This window comes from Chinchilla lanigera, unplaced genomic scaffold (genome assembly GCF_000276665.1).
Source record: "Chinchilla lanigera isolate Chin_1 unplaced genomic scaffold, ChiLan1.0 scaffold00057, whole genome shotgun sequence".
NCBI classification, from domain to species: Eukaryota; Metazoa; Chordata; class Mammalia; order Rodentia; family Chinchillidae; genus Chinchilla; species Chinchilla lanigera.
The window spans coordinates 8,325,386-8,341,809 of record NW_004955458.1 but is presented as its reverse complement, the minus strand read 5'-3'; the positions used below and the strand labels follow the sequence as shown (position 1 = coordinate 8,341,809).

Genomic DNA, 16,424 nt, shown 5'->3' with positions numbered 1-16,424 from the left:
GTTGCTATTAGCTCATTGAAAGGATAGGTATATGTCTATACTGCTTGATCTGTTTCCACACCTATATCTTGTATTATGAACAACTTCTCTGCCGATAACAAAGTGCAGTACACTGAACATTGTTCCTCTTCCACAATCTTGTTTTGAAATTTTATACCATTGTTTTTATTGTTTATTTTTTCTCTTCTTTAAAATAAAAAAATACAAAAACTAATTAAAAACTACTGAGTCATTTCTTAGTATGAGTTTAACATAGATTTTTACTTTGGTGACAATGACTCAAGTGGGGCCCAATATGAAAAGAAGTCTTCATAAGACAGTAGGGTGTGTTTTAATCAGAACTCTTCTAAGAGACATCAAGGAATAGCAATTTATAATCACACATATGTATACACACATGCACATTCACATCCAGAATGCTAAGCAATTCACTTCTGTGAGAAATATTATTGTCATGAAACTGTAAAATTCATGTTAATCAGAAGGGGTTTGTGTCAACCGGTTCCAAGATGAACAACTGACAGACAAATCAGAATCACAGTACTGTCTGTAATCATGAATCTCCATCACTACCATGCCAGGAGACAGGGAATGTTTACTACTTTATCAGCAATGTGTTACAGCACACAGAACTGACGTTTCTTTTTCCAGGGTATTGACTGGATGAATTCAGCCTACATTTGATTTTGATTATTTATAACTCTGTCCGTAAAAGATTGAGCAGTGTCTCATCTGATTAATACCATCTTTACTTATATAGGTTAGGATGCTCATTCCAGTCCCGGCAAGTTCTGCTGCTAATATGGGTTTAGCCCCCTTTGAGTTGATTTCATTTAGTATTTACTATATGTATGGAGAAACTGTGTAGTATTTTGAGGGAAAACTAGATTATAACCAGCATGTTTGAAAAAATAAAGCTGCATAAGTCCTAGTTTGTAAAAATTGAAAAAGTACTTTACAAGTCAGAATTCTATATTACAAAGCCAACTAAAGATCTTTTTAAAAAGATATTATACAATTTCCACAGGTGGTCCTTAACTAAGAACCTTGTTGTGTTTCAACAAACCCATCATAAACTGAAAATATTGTAAATCAAAAATACATTTAATATATGTTGCCTATAGAACATCGTATCTTTGCCTAGCCTAACTCAAATGCACTCAGCACACAAGTGTATTAGCATACAGTTGGGTGAAGTTACAATACAGAAAGTTAATTTTATAATGAGATGTTAAGTGTCTCCTGTGTTTTGTTGCATGTATTCCTATTGAAAAGCCCTGGTGACATGGTGCCTTGTGGGGTGTGACGTGCTTGTCTTCTATTGCATGGGTGACCAGAGCCTGTATCTCCCTGCTACTGCCCAGAATTGTGATCACCACACTGCATCTTGCTAGCCTGGGGCAAGATCAACAAAGAAAACTAGACGTATGATTTCTATTGATTGTGTTTTTTGGTACTGTAGAGTCAAAAACCATGAAATCAAACCATCATATGTTGGAAATCATCTGCATCTTTTGAAATAAAATAGGTCTCCTCTTCGGTGACTAATGAGAAATTAATAGTTTAAAAACAAGCCCTAAGGGGAGTGCAGTGGCACATACCTGCACACACACAGGAGGCTAAGGCAGGAGGATTGCTGTGAGTTCAAGGTCACTTAAACTACACAGCAAGATGTTTCAAAAAACCAAAACCAACCAAACAAACAAAAACAAATTTTACATGTGCCATTATTTCTGGAAAATTCATTTCACGTATCTGTTTTTCTCTTTGTTCATTTTAACTGATAAGTAACAATTACATAATTATGCAGTTATTTTAATTGTATATATTTATTGGTTGCAATGTGATATTTTGGCATATGTACAGGTTATGCAAATTACCAGATGCATCACTTCACATATTTACCATCTTTATAGTGAGAATATTTTAAACTTATGCTCTTAGCAACTTTGAGCTATACAATATTTTACCAATTTCTCAAGTTGATTCTTTCTCTTGTCAAACCACAAAATTTCAACAAATCGAGCGTAAGAAATAATTGGCTTCTGTTGGAAATTCATGAATTGACAGATGAAAAAAGCAAATAGAAGAGATAAAAATGGATTGGTAATTTCAAAGTTACATTCATTGTGTGGGTCAGAGCAGAAGAGATTCCTTATCATTTGGACTCAGGGTGATTGGGTCTTTCACGATTTGTTGTGAGTCTCGTTCAAAGTTCAGTTTGATTGCGTGGCACCTATCATTTAGTTTGGCAGTTCTGTTTAGTCCTAGTACGTGAACTCAGTTCCACAAATTGTATTTAACAGCCTTAAAGGTAAAATCTTCCATATAATGAAACTTGCTATTATCGAATATGTTTTTAGTTTGCTAGAAGGATGCTGTAAAAACATCATTAACTTTCCAAGTTAAGATTTTCTAGGAGGAAGTTGGATCACGTGTTTTTTAAACACACCTTCATCCCACTCTCTGTCATTTATTCATTTTTCTATCTCTTACTTTCTCTTACTGTATTTCTTCCTCATTCCCTTTTGGGCCCTATAATATATAACTGATATATAATGCAAGAGGTTCAGTAAACTCTTACTTACAGACATGTTTCCTTACCTTCGTGCTTTAGTTACTTAGATTATTGTTTCCTAAATTGGATGTTATAATGTTATAGTGCAGCATTTATTTAAAAATAATATTTTTCTTTTAATAAACAGAATGAGTTTTGAGCAAATTTAGTCTGAATATAATGAAAAACCAATAACATTATTAAAGCCATACTCTGCAAACTTTGCATTGATAACATTTTATTTGTTGTATATTCATCTCTAAATGCCACTTTATTTCTTACTTGATATAGTAAAATGTGTGATGCTTGTCATACAACAGCTGAGAAAATGTGTGAAATGTTAGAATCAGAGCACTGGTTAATGAATTCCTCCCTCTTTCTAGGGATAAAGCGAACATTCCAGTTTCAGCCATTCTATACATGTTATTACTTGGAAATTCGATAAACTGTAACAATTCTTATATTACCCCAGAGCACAGAATTATTTTTTAAAATAAAAATATGCCTTCTGGGAAACTTCCTAAAGCAAACTATCTCTTAAGTTAAACTCTGTTACACTTTTGTTCTAAAATGGTCCTCAAAGCTCCATTTATTAAAGACTTGGTCCTTAGCCTATAACAGTATTGGACATGGTGAACTTTTAAGAGGTAAGTCCTAGTGAAAGGCAATTAAGTAATTAGGGTGAGTAGGTAAAGGAAATGTGAGGGCCTGTGCTCCTTCTTCTGCCTTTGTTTGCTTCCTGGCCATCAGAGGCTCCTCTGAAAGAACTCTCACATTTTTAGCCTTTCTCTTAACCCCTGTGTTAGCATAGCTGAATTGAAAAGGATAAGCTAAACTAACAAGCCAAAATTATTATCATTAAACATATCACAATGATGTTCAGGCTGTGACAGGCTTGAAGCAACAAGGCCAACATACTATGGACTGAAACTTATTAAACCATTAGCCATAATAAACCTTTTCTGTTTTTAAGTAGATTTATCTCAGGCATTTGTTATGGCAACAGAAAGCTGACTAACATAGACCTCTTCTCCAAACGTGCATAAAAAACAATAGTTAGAAGGATTTGCATAGTAACATCCATCTCACAAGGAAGTTTTATTATTACAAATAAAGCAAAGCTATCATTATGCTTTCATAATATGTCATTATATACTTATTTCTTTGCATATGATACTTTTCATTTATTTTAACTTTTCTATAAGATGACAGGATGGTATTATCACTACGAGAGGGAAAAATTAAATTAAGTAAATAATTGAAGCTAACACAAAAAATAAAGGGACTGATATTTGAACTTAAGTTTGAGTTTAAGTGAATCATTCTCATAATGATTCCTGTGATAGGAAGGAATTGTTATTTTTATGTTCCTCTCAAATCTCTTTGACTTTTAGTACTTAATATTTGATGTGAATAAAAGAAAAAATTCACTTAATATACTTTTGCAAATATTAAATGTGGAACTTTTAACTTTGTCCATTTTTAGAGTAAGAGAAATTTCATGGTGAGTAATGTTCCAAAAAAAGTTAAATCACTGCCACTTAACAGTTTTGCTCCAAAAGAACAGACTATCTTCTTGTAAGTTAAGATAGATTGTTATGGATGAAACCCTGATTAATAAGGTATAGCCTCAGAGTTATTGTTAATTCTGTTTTCCAAGGATATCTCAAGGTGACCTCTGCAATAAGAGCTACACAGTTCTAAACTAAAAAAGACTTAATTTGAAATCACAGGAAAGATCTCTACAGATATGTTTAATGATAATAATTTTGGCTTGTTAGTTTAGCTTATCCTTTTCAATTCAGCTATGCTAACACAGGGGTTAAGAGAAAGGCTAAAAATGCTCTGAAAAATTTCCTCATTCAATACATCAACTACACTAGCATAAATATTAAATAGCAAGTAAATAATTGTCGGTTATAACTTACACATTTTCACATTTAATTAGTTTCTTAGTGTAATCATAAATACTAACTAGTATTTGCTACCAATTTTCAATAAATGTCTTAAACTTACATCCTGAAAATATAGCTCAGTTTGAATATTGGGATAGACATAACAGAAGTTCCAACTCCTCGTCATCTTTAGTCACATAGTCCCATTGTTTTGATGTTATCAGTGTGGGTGCCTTTATTCTTCCGGGGACTATCTTAGTTTCCAGCTTCTTCACTTCCTCGATTTCGGTGACCTTCCCTTGTAATTTATCTCGTCTCTCTACCTATGTATTTCAATCATGGATCAAGTCACCAGAAACAGCAGAATCTAAACAACAGTTTAAAAACCTTGCTCTCCCACCACAGTGCTCCACGCTGAACTTATTCCAGGGGCTCTCACAACATCGAAGCCCTTAATCCATTCGAATCACCACAGTCTTATACCCATTTATCCACAGCTCTTTCTGACTGAGTTTTATTTCTTTTGCTAGAATTTCATCACTTATTTTTGGCATTATCCTCGTGCAGCTCATTGGAATACTTTCCATTCTTTTCCTCACTCCCCCTCTATCTTACTACCCAGACTAAATCTGACCTTGGAAAAATACACTGCTTCTCTATATTTGAAGTGAAGTAACTGATTATTCTTGGGAAGCGAATATTCTTTAAAAGAGAAATTGCATTAATAATCCTTGTTTCTTCTAAAATCACTTTCGAATTTTTCAGACATCTTCCATATCAGATTTTCTTTTTTTAATTTTAAAAATAAAAGGAGGAAAACATTGATAGACAGACAACCTTTTACAAAATAGCAAAAGAACAGTACAGACAATACGGAGTTACAAATAAAGTGGTAGGGAATTGACAATGCTTGTTGTATTACATATTGATATCTTCAAAGTGGCTTCTCATGAAAACAGATAGAGACATGCACTATTGATCCATCAAGGACTCATTGACAGTTTCTTTCAGCAAAGAAAGAGAAGACAGTAGATCAACTATGGTAACTATCCTGTATATACATACATATAAAATTTCTCCTTCTTTCCCTTCTCTTTTCCCACATCCCAGTTGCCCTTTACCCTTGAGTGTTTTCCCTCATTTCACAATGTCTATCGTGCCTCCTAGTGTAAATTAACTCTTTCAGTTTTACACTAATGAAACAATGTGGTGCTTGCACATGTATGTCTGATTTATTTCACTTATGAGTGTGGTCTCTAGTTGTGACCATTTACTTATAAAAGCCTTCAGATTTTCTTATGTATGTATTTTATCCCTCTTCTTCACTTCATTCTTCACACTTACGCCATCCCAATAGGACTTCTGTCCCTATATTTCTATCTCCCTGTCACGATCTCAGAGACTTTATCCCAATACCTCTCTAACTTTAATTCACTTTACAATTTACCTGAATTCAACCTTCTTCTTAGAAAAAAGTCAGCCTGCTTTCCCTGGCATTCAGAGCCTAGATAATCTGAGTGGACAATCTAAATTCCTAACTTCAGTTATCTACACATATTAGTTCCACTTCTCTATTTCAAAAAACAAAACAAAAACAAAAACCCTGAATCTTTTCCATCTGCTAACTGACTGACTCCTTATTGTCATTCAGACACGAGGTTAAATGCTCTTTTCTCAGGTATCCTGGCTATCAAATCTAAAAGGAGTACTCCCTCACTGATTATAACCTGTGTTCTCTTTCTGTTACCGTGAAAACATCCCAGAAATAACGAAATTTTGTAAAAAGATGGTTTATTTTGGTTCACAACTTTGGCAGCTTCAACCCGATGCCAGTTGGCCCCGTTGCCCTTGGGCCCTTGGCAAGCAGTGGACCACGGCAGGGGCACACGATGGAATGAGCTGTTCCCCTCAGTGCGGGCATGAAGTGAGAGAAAGTAGGTCGTGGTCCCACAGTGTTCTTTGAGGAGACTGGCTCTGCCTCTTATAGATTATACCACCTCCCGAAAGCAGCACAGTTTGGGGACTGAGACTTTAACACGTGGTCCTTTGGGAAAATTCCAGACCCAAACTGTGGCATTACATCAAATAATTTTAATTGTATGAAAAATATAAAGCTTTCTGTTTATTGGTTAGACATTGCCTAGCCACCTTAAACCAGAAGATGAAATTCTTATGAGCTTTTACTTCTGTATCTTATTCAGATTCAGCTTTTACTTCTGTATCTTACTCAGTCAATATGTAGGGTATAGAATGCACAATATGAATTAGATCATGAATTAATTCCCCAAATAGTGCCATTATCCTTGTTATGATATTATATTTCAAAACTATTTGTCTTTTTTCAGTTCTTTAAATGTGTGGGAGATTTGGCGGTCACGGATCTTTCTTGTGCTATCCCTTCTTTTGTGAATGCTTTTCTCAACTTTTAGGGTTCTCTCTAAGAATTATCAGCTCAGAAAGGGCTGGTCACTTCATCAAGTGCAGAGCTGCTTTTCCTCCAAACTTAAATTATTGTTGTTTTGGTTTATGAACGCACCCAGACACAACCTATTGTGTTGATTGTTTTCTCTTAGTTATATTTATTTGCATTATCTTACTTTTCCATTAAAGCATCAACATCTATTTTTAGATCAAGGTTTTCATTTATGATGTAGTAAAAAAATAACAAAATTTATGACTTTAAACACTTTTCAGTGTAAAGATAAACTTTATTATCACCTCTGAAATGTTGCCTGATTCAGAGGAATTGCTCAATATAACCTTATTAAAAGAATGGTATAAAAATACTTTTCAAGTAGACTACAACCTTGTATGCTTTTAAATTTACTGTTCTGTACATTTCTGGGCCGCAGTCATTTGAGCTAACTCAATGAGAATAGACTTTTGGGTTTATAAATGCCCTTTTATATCCTTAAATACAGTGCCTGTGTGTCTTGTATAGACCCTTTTTCTTGTATCTTATTTCCCTCTGTTTTTGAGGTCACCCTTTTGAACTCTAAAAAGATAATGACAGGTGTTTTCTTGTGTTTCCTTCATTTCAAATAGACTCTAGCTTGGATTCGTTTTTTTCTTATATGCTTTATATTGATCTTAACCTGAGAAGAATAATACTTTCCTTTTATTATTACTCTGTAAGTGCCAGTCCATAGATAGTAAATTTGTGAAGGAGATACTATTAATTCAGTCACTGATCCAATGCATGTATGTTAATCATGCACTATGTAACAGACTTGGAACATTACTGAGCAAGACATAGTATATACCTGAAAATATCAGCATTTCTTTTGCTACTGGATGCAGAAAAGCAAAAGAGTAATTGCACGGGGATGTGGAACATGTTGTGAAACAAAAAAGCATGATGTTACACTGGATCACACAGGAGAAAGTGTTACTGAGTTTTATAACTATATTTTACAGACGGATGGAACTGATGCTGAGAGAAGTTAAAGAACCTGCTGAGTGTATTGAAAAGTTGTGAAAGGTAATGAAGCTAGAATTTAAATTTTATTCTGTATTTTTATTCCATGATTTCATTTCTAATGGCATCACATTGTGCCTTTTCATATGTATCGAGCACCCATTTCAGCTATTTTACATATCTCATCTAATTCTCACAAAACTCTCGGAAACAGGCGAGTTTTAAGTTTTCACCAACTTTTCTAAGAAGATATTTACCATTAGGGAAGACACATAATTGATCAAGTCATAAAATTCTGAATCCCAGAATTCACTGATACCAAATATTTATATTTCTTATTAAATAAAGGCTTTCAGGATATTTTCTATTTTCTTAAGCTCAGTTACAATATTATCTCACCTGGTCCTGAAATTGAAGAACTTTTTGTTTTGATACTTACTGGTAAAGCATGAAATTGTCATGTCATTAAATATTCAGTGGATGTACATATTTCATAACTATACACTTCTCTCCATGTTTATTTTGTATACATATAACACTGGCATTTTTGCCATCCTCCAACTTAATTGAGATTTTCTTTTTTGACCAAGACTGTGTCACTCTGTTTTATGTTTCTTTACATTACTCAATACAATATTTTATACTTGGCCGGTGTTCTAGAATATCAGCAGTCACAATATGAGTATAACAACCATTGTTAATTGACTATCATCTTGCCTGGAAATTGTGTATCATTTTTATTGTTTTTTGTTGGTTTTGTTTTTTTCTTGGATTTTTTACTCTCTTTAAAATAAAATAGTATTTACCCTAGGGAAAAAAATAGCAGCAGTCAAATACCTATTTGTGAGTATTTATCATTCCATACTCAAGGATATTGAGCCTATTTTTGAAAATACGTGTTATTTGGACAGGAACTTAAGGTTGCATGTTAATTTTGAGCATGAAATTTTGCTCAAAAAATAGCTTTCAACAGGCTTTATACATTTCCCTCTCTCATATGTATTTTCTGTCACATCCATGACTAGGCAGCTGTCTTGTCCCAACCTTAGCTTCTTTGGTGTCAATAAAAAGAGGTGCTAATTTAATGCAACCAGAGATGGTAACCTGTAGAAGCTTGTAACTGTAGTACGTTTTATTGCCCGAGATATACGCAGTGATCATCACAGAGGACATGAATGAGAATGAATACTTCACTTCTATACCTATGGTAGTGCTTGCCATCCTCTCTCAGAAAAAGTGCATATATTTTTATTCTTACACGAAGGAAAAAAATCTCAAGGGAGGTAAAAAAAGCTGTGCTGCAATAGCAATGAAGAAATAGTTGCTCTATATGACATTTTATTTCTGGATGGCTAAAAAGATCAGTGTAGTTGCCTGCAGCTCATGAATTAATGTTCTCAGCTCTCAAGGAAGGAAACACTGTACACACAACCTGGTTCTTCATTACTAAGAGCTTCTCATAAATAAAGGGAGAATAAGGCAGCTTCAGAATAGGTGTCCCCCATGGGATATAATATTACCGTGTCTTAAAAATCACTAAGAACTATAATGCATGGACTTGACTAAAATTTCCTAAACAAGTGAGACAGTATCTATTAGGTATATGGAAGCAGAATTTGAGCAATTCAGCCTTGCAGAAGCATATTTATATATCCCCATACCTCAGCAACATTGTTTCTGGCTGGATGAGAAGCAGTAGGTTTCTTGAATGTGAATTCTACTGTTACCTTACCTAAATAATCAATTAGCTATTGATTTGTAAAACATTGACAAAATGTCAATACTGATATCTTTAGCAGCTATAAAATTATATTGTGAGGATAAATCCATTACTCATGTATTTGTTTATGAAAAGACTTATTAAATATTTCCTTGGAGTCCAAATTGTGCTGAATATTGTATACATAACTGTCATTTCAAATCACTTTAGAAGTAGGTATGATGGCAGTAAAAATATTACCGTCACAAGTGCAATGAGGAAATACAAATAACTAATTAGAGAAAGTAGAGATATTTATTCATATGTTAGAAAGCTAAATCCATAGAAAATAAAATGGCAAGGGTAGTACAAAACTTGTAACTCAGTAACATATTATAAGTCTTGTAACTCAGTAATATATATATAGATTGTGAGACCTCAAGTACAGGAATATAAGGTGTTACTCTAGGTACATGAATTGGTCTTAAAATTCTTCATAAGACCCAAGTGATAAAATGATACGAAGTGAAATAAATTCGCAAAGATAAACTGAACGGGTTCATTGTTTTCAGGAGATGTAGAGATATAAAAGACTACTAAAAATTGCAGTTCCATTTTTGAAGAAGCAATCCTAAAATGGTTAATAAAATGTGGATTAGTGACATGCTTAAATACAGTTAAAAAGCTCCTTACAAGAGACTTTAGACACTCTTTTGCTGTATTCAGAATAATATACTATTTGAATAGTTTTACAGTTGCTTTCTAGTGCTTTTCTTATTATTAGCACCTTTATCTTATGTAGTAATCTTGAGATGAATAGATTTATCTTTACTTTCAAGGTTGGGAATATAAGCATATGACATTTAAGGCTCTCCAAGTTAATAATAAGGAAATCTCAAAGATGAGTGGATAGTCTTTTATTGACTTACCACTTTCCTCATTCAATAATCATTTATTAAATACTACCCACATTCACAGACACTGTTCTTTATACTTGAAATGTTATAGTAAGGTAATTATGATTTCTCCTCTCATTGTGTTTATAATTTTCTGACTTTCATTAATATCTTTAAAGTAAATTTTAAAAATGAAGATATATTGATAAATGTACAGTATTTGTCTATAGCATACACGTTATCATATAAAATTCACAAATTCTTCTGTACAGAGTGGCTAACTGGATTCATTCTATGATACCACTAAGACGTATTTCACAGTGTGTATCTTAATTGACTACACTATGATGTACAGCAAATGAAAAGAACACTCTTACACATTAAGGACTTGCACCATGTCTTTTTTTGTTTAAGGCCATTATGAACCAACCCATGATCAATTTTATTTGTTCATAATATAACCATATGTAGTTACTGTTAGCCTCATTTTAATTGGTAGATTAAATTAAATTTATTAACTAACCATCAATTATATTATATTTGTATGTAGCTGTTTCCAAACCTTATAGAAGATGAACAGATGCTTATGTATGTCATTAAAATGTGAAAAGAGTTTATTTAATATTTTATATGTTAAAGATTTACTATTTCCAAGTTACTAAACAATAGAGACATGTGCATAATTTTTAAAACACTATTCAGATTTTTAATTATTTTTGTGAACTTTTATTTCTTTCCTTCGATTTTTTTCTTGAACCCAATCCAATCAGATATCTACTGCCCTCTTCACTGAGATTATGATTGAAAATTTTATCAGTAATCTCTTGGCTAAAAGAAAGTCACTGCATACTTCTCCTCTTAAGCTTTCCACAGCTTTTAATGCACTTCACCATGCAGTCCTTCTTGAAGTAATTTCTTCATTCGATTCTAGGATCTCATATTTGTTGTTTCCCTTGTGCCATTAAGGAGACCTTTTTCTTGCCTCTGTTGAATACTAAATGTATAAAACTGGAAAAGTTCAGAGCTCAGTCATCTCCCTCCTTCCTTCCTTCCCTCCCTCCTTCCCTTTCTTCCTTCCTTTTTTTCTTTCTTTCTTCCTTACTTCTTTCTTTCTTTTTCCTTTTTCTTTTTCTTTCTTTCTTTCTTTCTTTCTTTCTTTCTTTCTTTCTTCCTTTCTTTCTTTCTTTCTTTCTTTCTTCTTTTTCTGTCTTTCTTTTTTCTTTTTCTCTCTTTCTTTCTTGTTTCTTTTTCTCTCTCTCTCTCTCTTTCTTTCTTTCTTTCTTTCTTTCTTTCTTTCTTTCTTTCTTTCTTTCTTTTTTTCCTTCCTTTCTTTTTGCTTTCTAATTATCTTACTTACCTAGACCCATGGACGACCTATCATCACCTTGTGAATAATCCATGATTTTATATAGACATCCCAAAACTTTTCCCTGAGCCCCTATCTCCTTCATATTCTTACTTGAATATCTAGCAGACAACTCCAACCTAACACGCCCAAAGAGGAACTTTTGATGTTTCCCATTCTAACTTGCTCTGTCTCAGATCTTCATTACTTGCTGGCTCAACACTAAAAATGCTTTTTTTCTCACAGTTCTGGAGGACAGAAACCTAAACCCAGTATAACTGGGCCCCAAAAATTGGCCAACACAACCATACTCCCACTAGAATTTCTAAGTGACAAGATATTCTCTGCCTCTTCCTTTCTGGTGGATACTAGTATTCCTTGGCTTGTGGATGTATTACTTCAATTCCTACTTCTCTGATTATATTTGTTTCTTGTTTTCTGTTTATGAATAAAATCTCCCCTAGTTCTACTTTTAAACTTTGTGGGGTTTTTTTCTGTGTTGTTTTTTGTTTTTTGTTTTTTTTTCCGGTACCAGGGATTGAACTCACAGCCTTGCACTTACCGGGCAGGCGCTGTGCCGCTGAGCTAAATCCCCAGCCCCTTAGTTCTACTTTCAAAGACCCATTATTACATGATGCATGTAGGGTTAGGGTAATCCTGGCATCTGAATTCATTGATAGATCTGTTATCTCAAGAGCAAGATCTGTCATAATCCTCCTTCTCCCTCCTTTCCTCTCATCTTCCTTCCTTCTTTCATACATCCCACCCTCCCTCAGTATTCATGGTTTCCAGATTTTATGTCCTGTATCTTCTGACTGAAAGCATGTTTTCCACTTACTATGGTCTCTCTCAGGTCTCTGCTATGTCAGTGGTTGTGCAATTTCTTTCCTCACCGTATTATTTGAAATCTCATACACCACCAATGTTCCTGCAGGCGCTGTCTCCATTCCCTTTACTTTTTATCTGTGTATTTCTTATCATCTAAGGTGATTATTATAGAACATCAATTATTTGTTTTATTTCTGTTTTCTTAGTACAATTGTAAGCTCAACAGTGATAATAATTTTTAGATACTCTTAGGCCTTCAATTACTACCTGTGCATTGGAGCTAAAAAAAAAAAAGAGAATTTGTTGAATGATTTGTTATCACAATCATATTGTAAAAATATGTGTCATATGACTGTTAAATTCTTATGAACAGAACTTTTAATCTTTGGTTGTTAGCTAAATGAATTAGACAAATCCATAGCAGTAGTAAAAAATCTTTGTAAGAACCACAGAAGCATTGTCAGCTAAGCAACAATCTGAATTAAAGGTTGGGAATAGTATTTGTTTTTAGTCATTTTTTTCTAATTTATATTTAAATAAAAATGATAAAAAACTTTTATAATTCTCATAAAGTGTGTAGGTAACTCATTTGAGAAAGATGCTATTATGTTTCTGTTATTAGTAATCACATTATAGTGAGATGGAAACAAACTTCAGAGATTTATAAACAGCAAAGTATTAAAAGTAATCTTATCTAAAAACCCTTCCATATAAATGGAGAGGTTAAAATGAAACTTTTATTAATTAATTAAATTTCATGTTAATAAAACATGTTTTTATGTCTACCTCAAATTTATCACTGTTAAGACTGTCTAAAAATTTTAAACTGTGCTCTTAAAATTATAATTGATACTGCCAGGCTATTTCCAGAGTTACCTTTTATGCACTTAACTTCCTTTCATTTGAATCACACTAATATTTTCATCTGTGACCTCTGTTGGTTTTTTTTTTTTTTGGTACCAGGAATAGAACTCAGGACCTTGTGCTTGCCAGGTAGGCACTTGTGCTCTAAGCTATATCCCCAGCACCTGTGAACGGTTTTGTACTTTAGCATGGTCATCGTTCTCCAAAGATTTTCTCCATATTTTGTGTTTCTCTTTAGCTGTAGTAGCTCAAGCTGGAAAGGGACACTGTTGGAAGCTTTTAATCATTGGTATATTTTTGATGCTTATCTCATAGATCTCCCTTGTCAGTCGTCCATTATTGTTTGTTTTTCTACCCCAAGAGTTTTTCCTACTCTACATTAAGTCAAAAATTTATTATCTTGTTTTCTACTTCATTCCATTGACTAATAAAACTCTAGTATCATTGTTAATGATTCTCGTCCTGCAGAGTTCTGCCTACTCCATTAACTGGTGTCATCACCTTATATCATCTTTTATCGGCATCATCAAAAGACTGCTGAACCCATATTTAGAAATATGTCCTGAAAATTCTAACAGCAAAACTACAATGTTTTGCATGATTTCCTCTAATGCAGAAAAAATGCAGCAAATCTCTGTCAGTTAGATATCTGTCAGTTGCCAACATTTTGATGTCTGTTACTGGTATTCACTGACCCGGTGACAGTAAACTAAAAACCTTCCATGCTTTGCTATTCCTCTCTGCTGAGCCACAGGAAATGGGTGAGTGGAAGTTATGAAATATCAATGTAGAGAGATGAAAGTGCACGCCAGATCTGAGATACCCTTTAAAGAAAACAAAATTAGAGATGAATTCAAAACTTTAAGCAAATTCTGACCGAAAGTTTCAAGTCTATATTATCAGATTTATAGCTTCATGCATGAGTTTAAACTAAGGGGGTATTAGATTTGACCATTTTACAAAGAAACAGACTTCATAATTTAATTGTGGATTTAAAGTCCTATGTTATGATTTTATTTCAGCACTAAGAACTGTTTAATACAATCCCCCTAGTTGATAAATGTAGAGAAATTCTTATTTTAAAATATCATTTATGGGGCTGGGGATTTAGCTCAGTGGCAAAGCTCCTGCCTCATAAGCACAAGGTTGTGAGTTTGATTCCTGGTACCGGAAGAAAAAAAAAAATCTGTTAGGAAAACATTTATGCACTCTCACAGAGACTGAGTAGGAGACTGTTTTTTTCTGGATTTTAGCTTTCACATAAACATACAACACACATTATTAGTCAATATATTCTTACGTATACACTAAATTGAAAAGTTCTGATTCTTGGAGTATGTTATTTAATCTGTTTATAACCCAATGATAACTGTACAAATGCATTGATTTAATTAAATTTGTTTTTTGCAGCTAACACTTTGAACCAGTTCTCTGAGACTGGGATTCTCAGTATTTTGGCCTGTATAGATCTTTGTAGAAGAGGGAGGTGCGATCCATGCATTGTAAGCTTCTTGGCAGCATCTCTGCCTCCTGCTCAATAATCCCTATAAGCATCCACCCCCACATACTAGTGGGACCGTCTGGAAAGAAGGTTTATGCCCATAACCTCAGCTAAAATCCATTGCTATACGTTAAGAAATACTATGTGCAATATTATTGTGTAGTACTATATCTTACATCTCAGTACGTTTGACTACCTTCATTTTATCTTTAGTGCTAGGGATTGAACCCAGGGCCTTGTGGATGTTGTGCATGTGCTGTGCTGTAAGTTACACCCCTAGCCTCTGCATTAGATTTTTAACTACCTAAAAGTCAAAATACGTTTTTATATATTGTATTAGTCAGCTCTATGCCACTATGACAAAGTACCTGGAAACTCACCATGAGAGATAAAGGTTTACTTTGGCGCATGGCTTCCTAAATTTTAATCTAGGGCCAGTTGGTTGCATTTTCGTAGGGCTGTGGTTAGGCCAAAGAGTGTGGTCGGTGATGCGTGAGAGAGCAAAGCTGCTCAGCTGCAGACAGTGGGGAAGCAGAGGGGAAGACAGGGGCCTGGAAGAAGATGTCCTCCTCAAATCACATGCTCAGCAACTTCCTTTCTCCAGTCAGCCCGTCTTCTAGTAAGCTCTGAGCTCATCAGTGAACTGGTTCATTGGTAGGATCATTATCCTTAGAATCCATTTACCTCTCCGTGTGTCTCTTATTTTATCAAGGTGAGAAACAAAATTAGCCATTTCCTCCACCCCTTCTCACCCTGGCATGTCTCCTTTACCCATAATTAATCTTCACATAACCACAATACAATGGCCACACTTTCAGATAGGAGGATATAAATATCTCGTGCAAAACCAAAAAAAAAAAAAAGTGCACTAATTCCTCCCTCAAAGTCTGCAAATAACTAGATCACTCAAAACCCAAGTACAAAGTGTCCTCTGATACTGATTCCAACCTTTAACTGTGAGGCTCTTTATTTTTGTTTGTTTGTTGTTTTGTTTTTTAAGTAATTCCCAAGATAAAATGGCACAGAGTACCCAGGCATGGTGGTGCATGCCTGTCATCCCAGCAATTGGGAGGCTGAGGCAGGAGGATTTCTGTAAGTTCGAGGCCAGCCTGGGCCACATAGTGAGCTCAAGGCCAGACTGAACCACATAGCAAAACTCTGTCTTCAAAAAAAAAAAAAAAGAAAGAAAGAAAAAGAAAAGAAAATTCACCTGAGAAAACACTCCCATTCTAAAAGGGAAGAATGCATAGGAAAAAGGAATTGTACATAAGCAATACAAAAACCCAGTAGGGCAAATACTAAATCTTTTAAATGCATACCTAGTATCCAGGGCATATAACAGTATAATGTGAGATTGAAAAGGTTGGCATAGCCTCAGCCCTATAGCTTTGATGATTGTGGTTGACAAGAATTCTCTTTCA

General features: G+C 34.2%; 1 pseudogene; it reads left to right on the top strand.

The window, feature by feature from the left end:
• LOC102006218 overlaps positions 1-16,424 on the top strand; it is a 114,564-nt pseudogene that overhangs the window by 36,059 nt on the left and 62,081 nt on the right.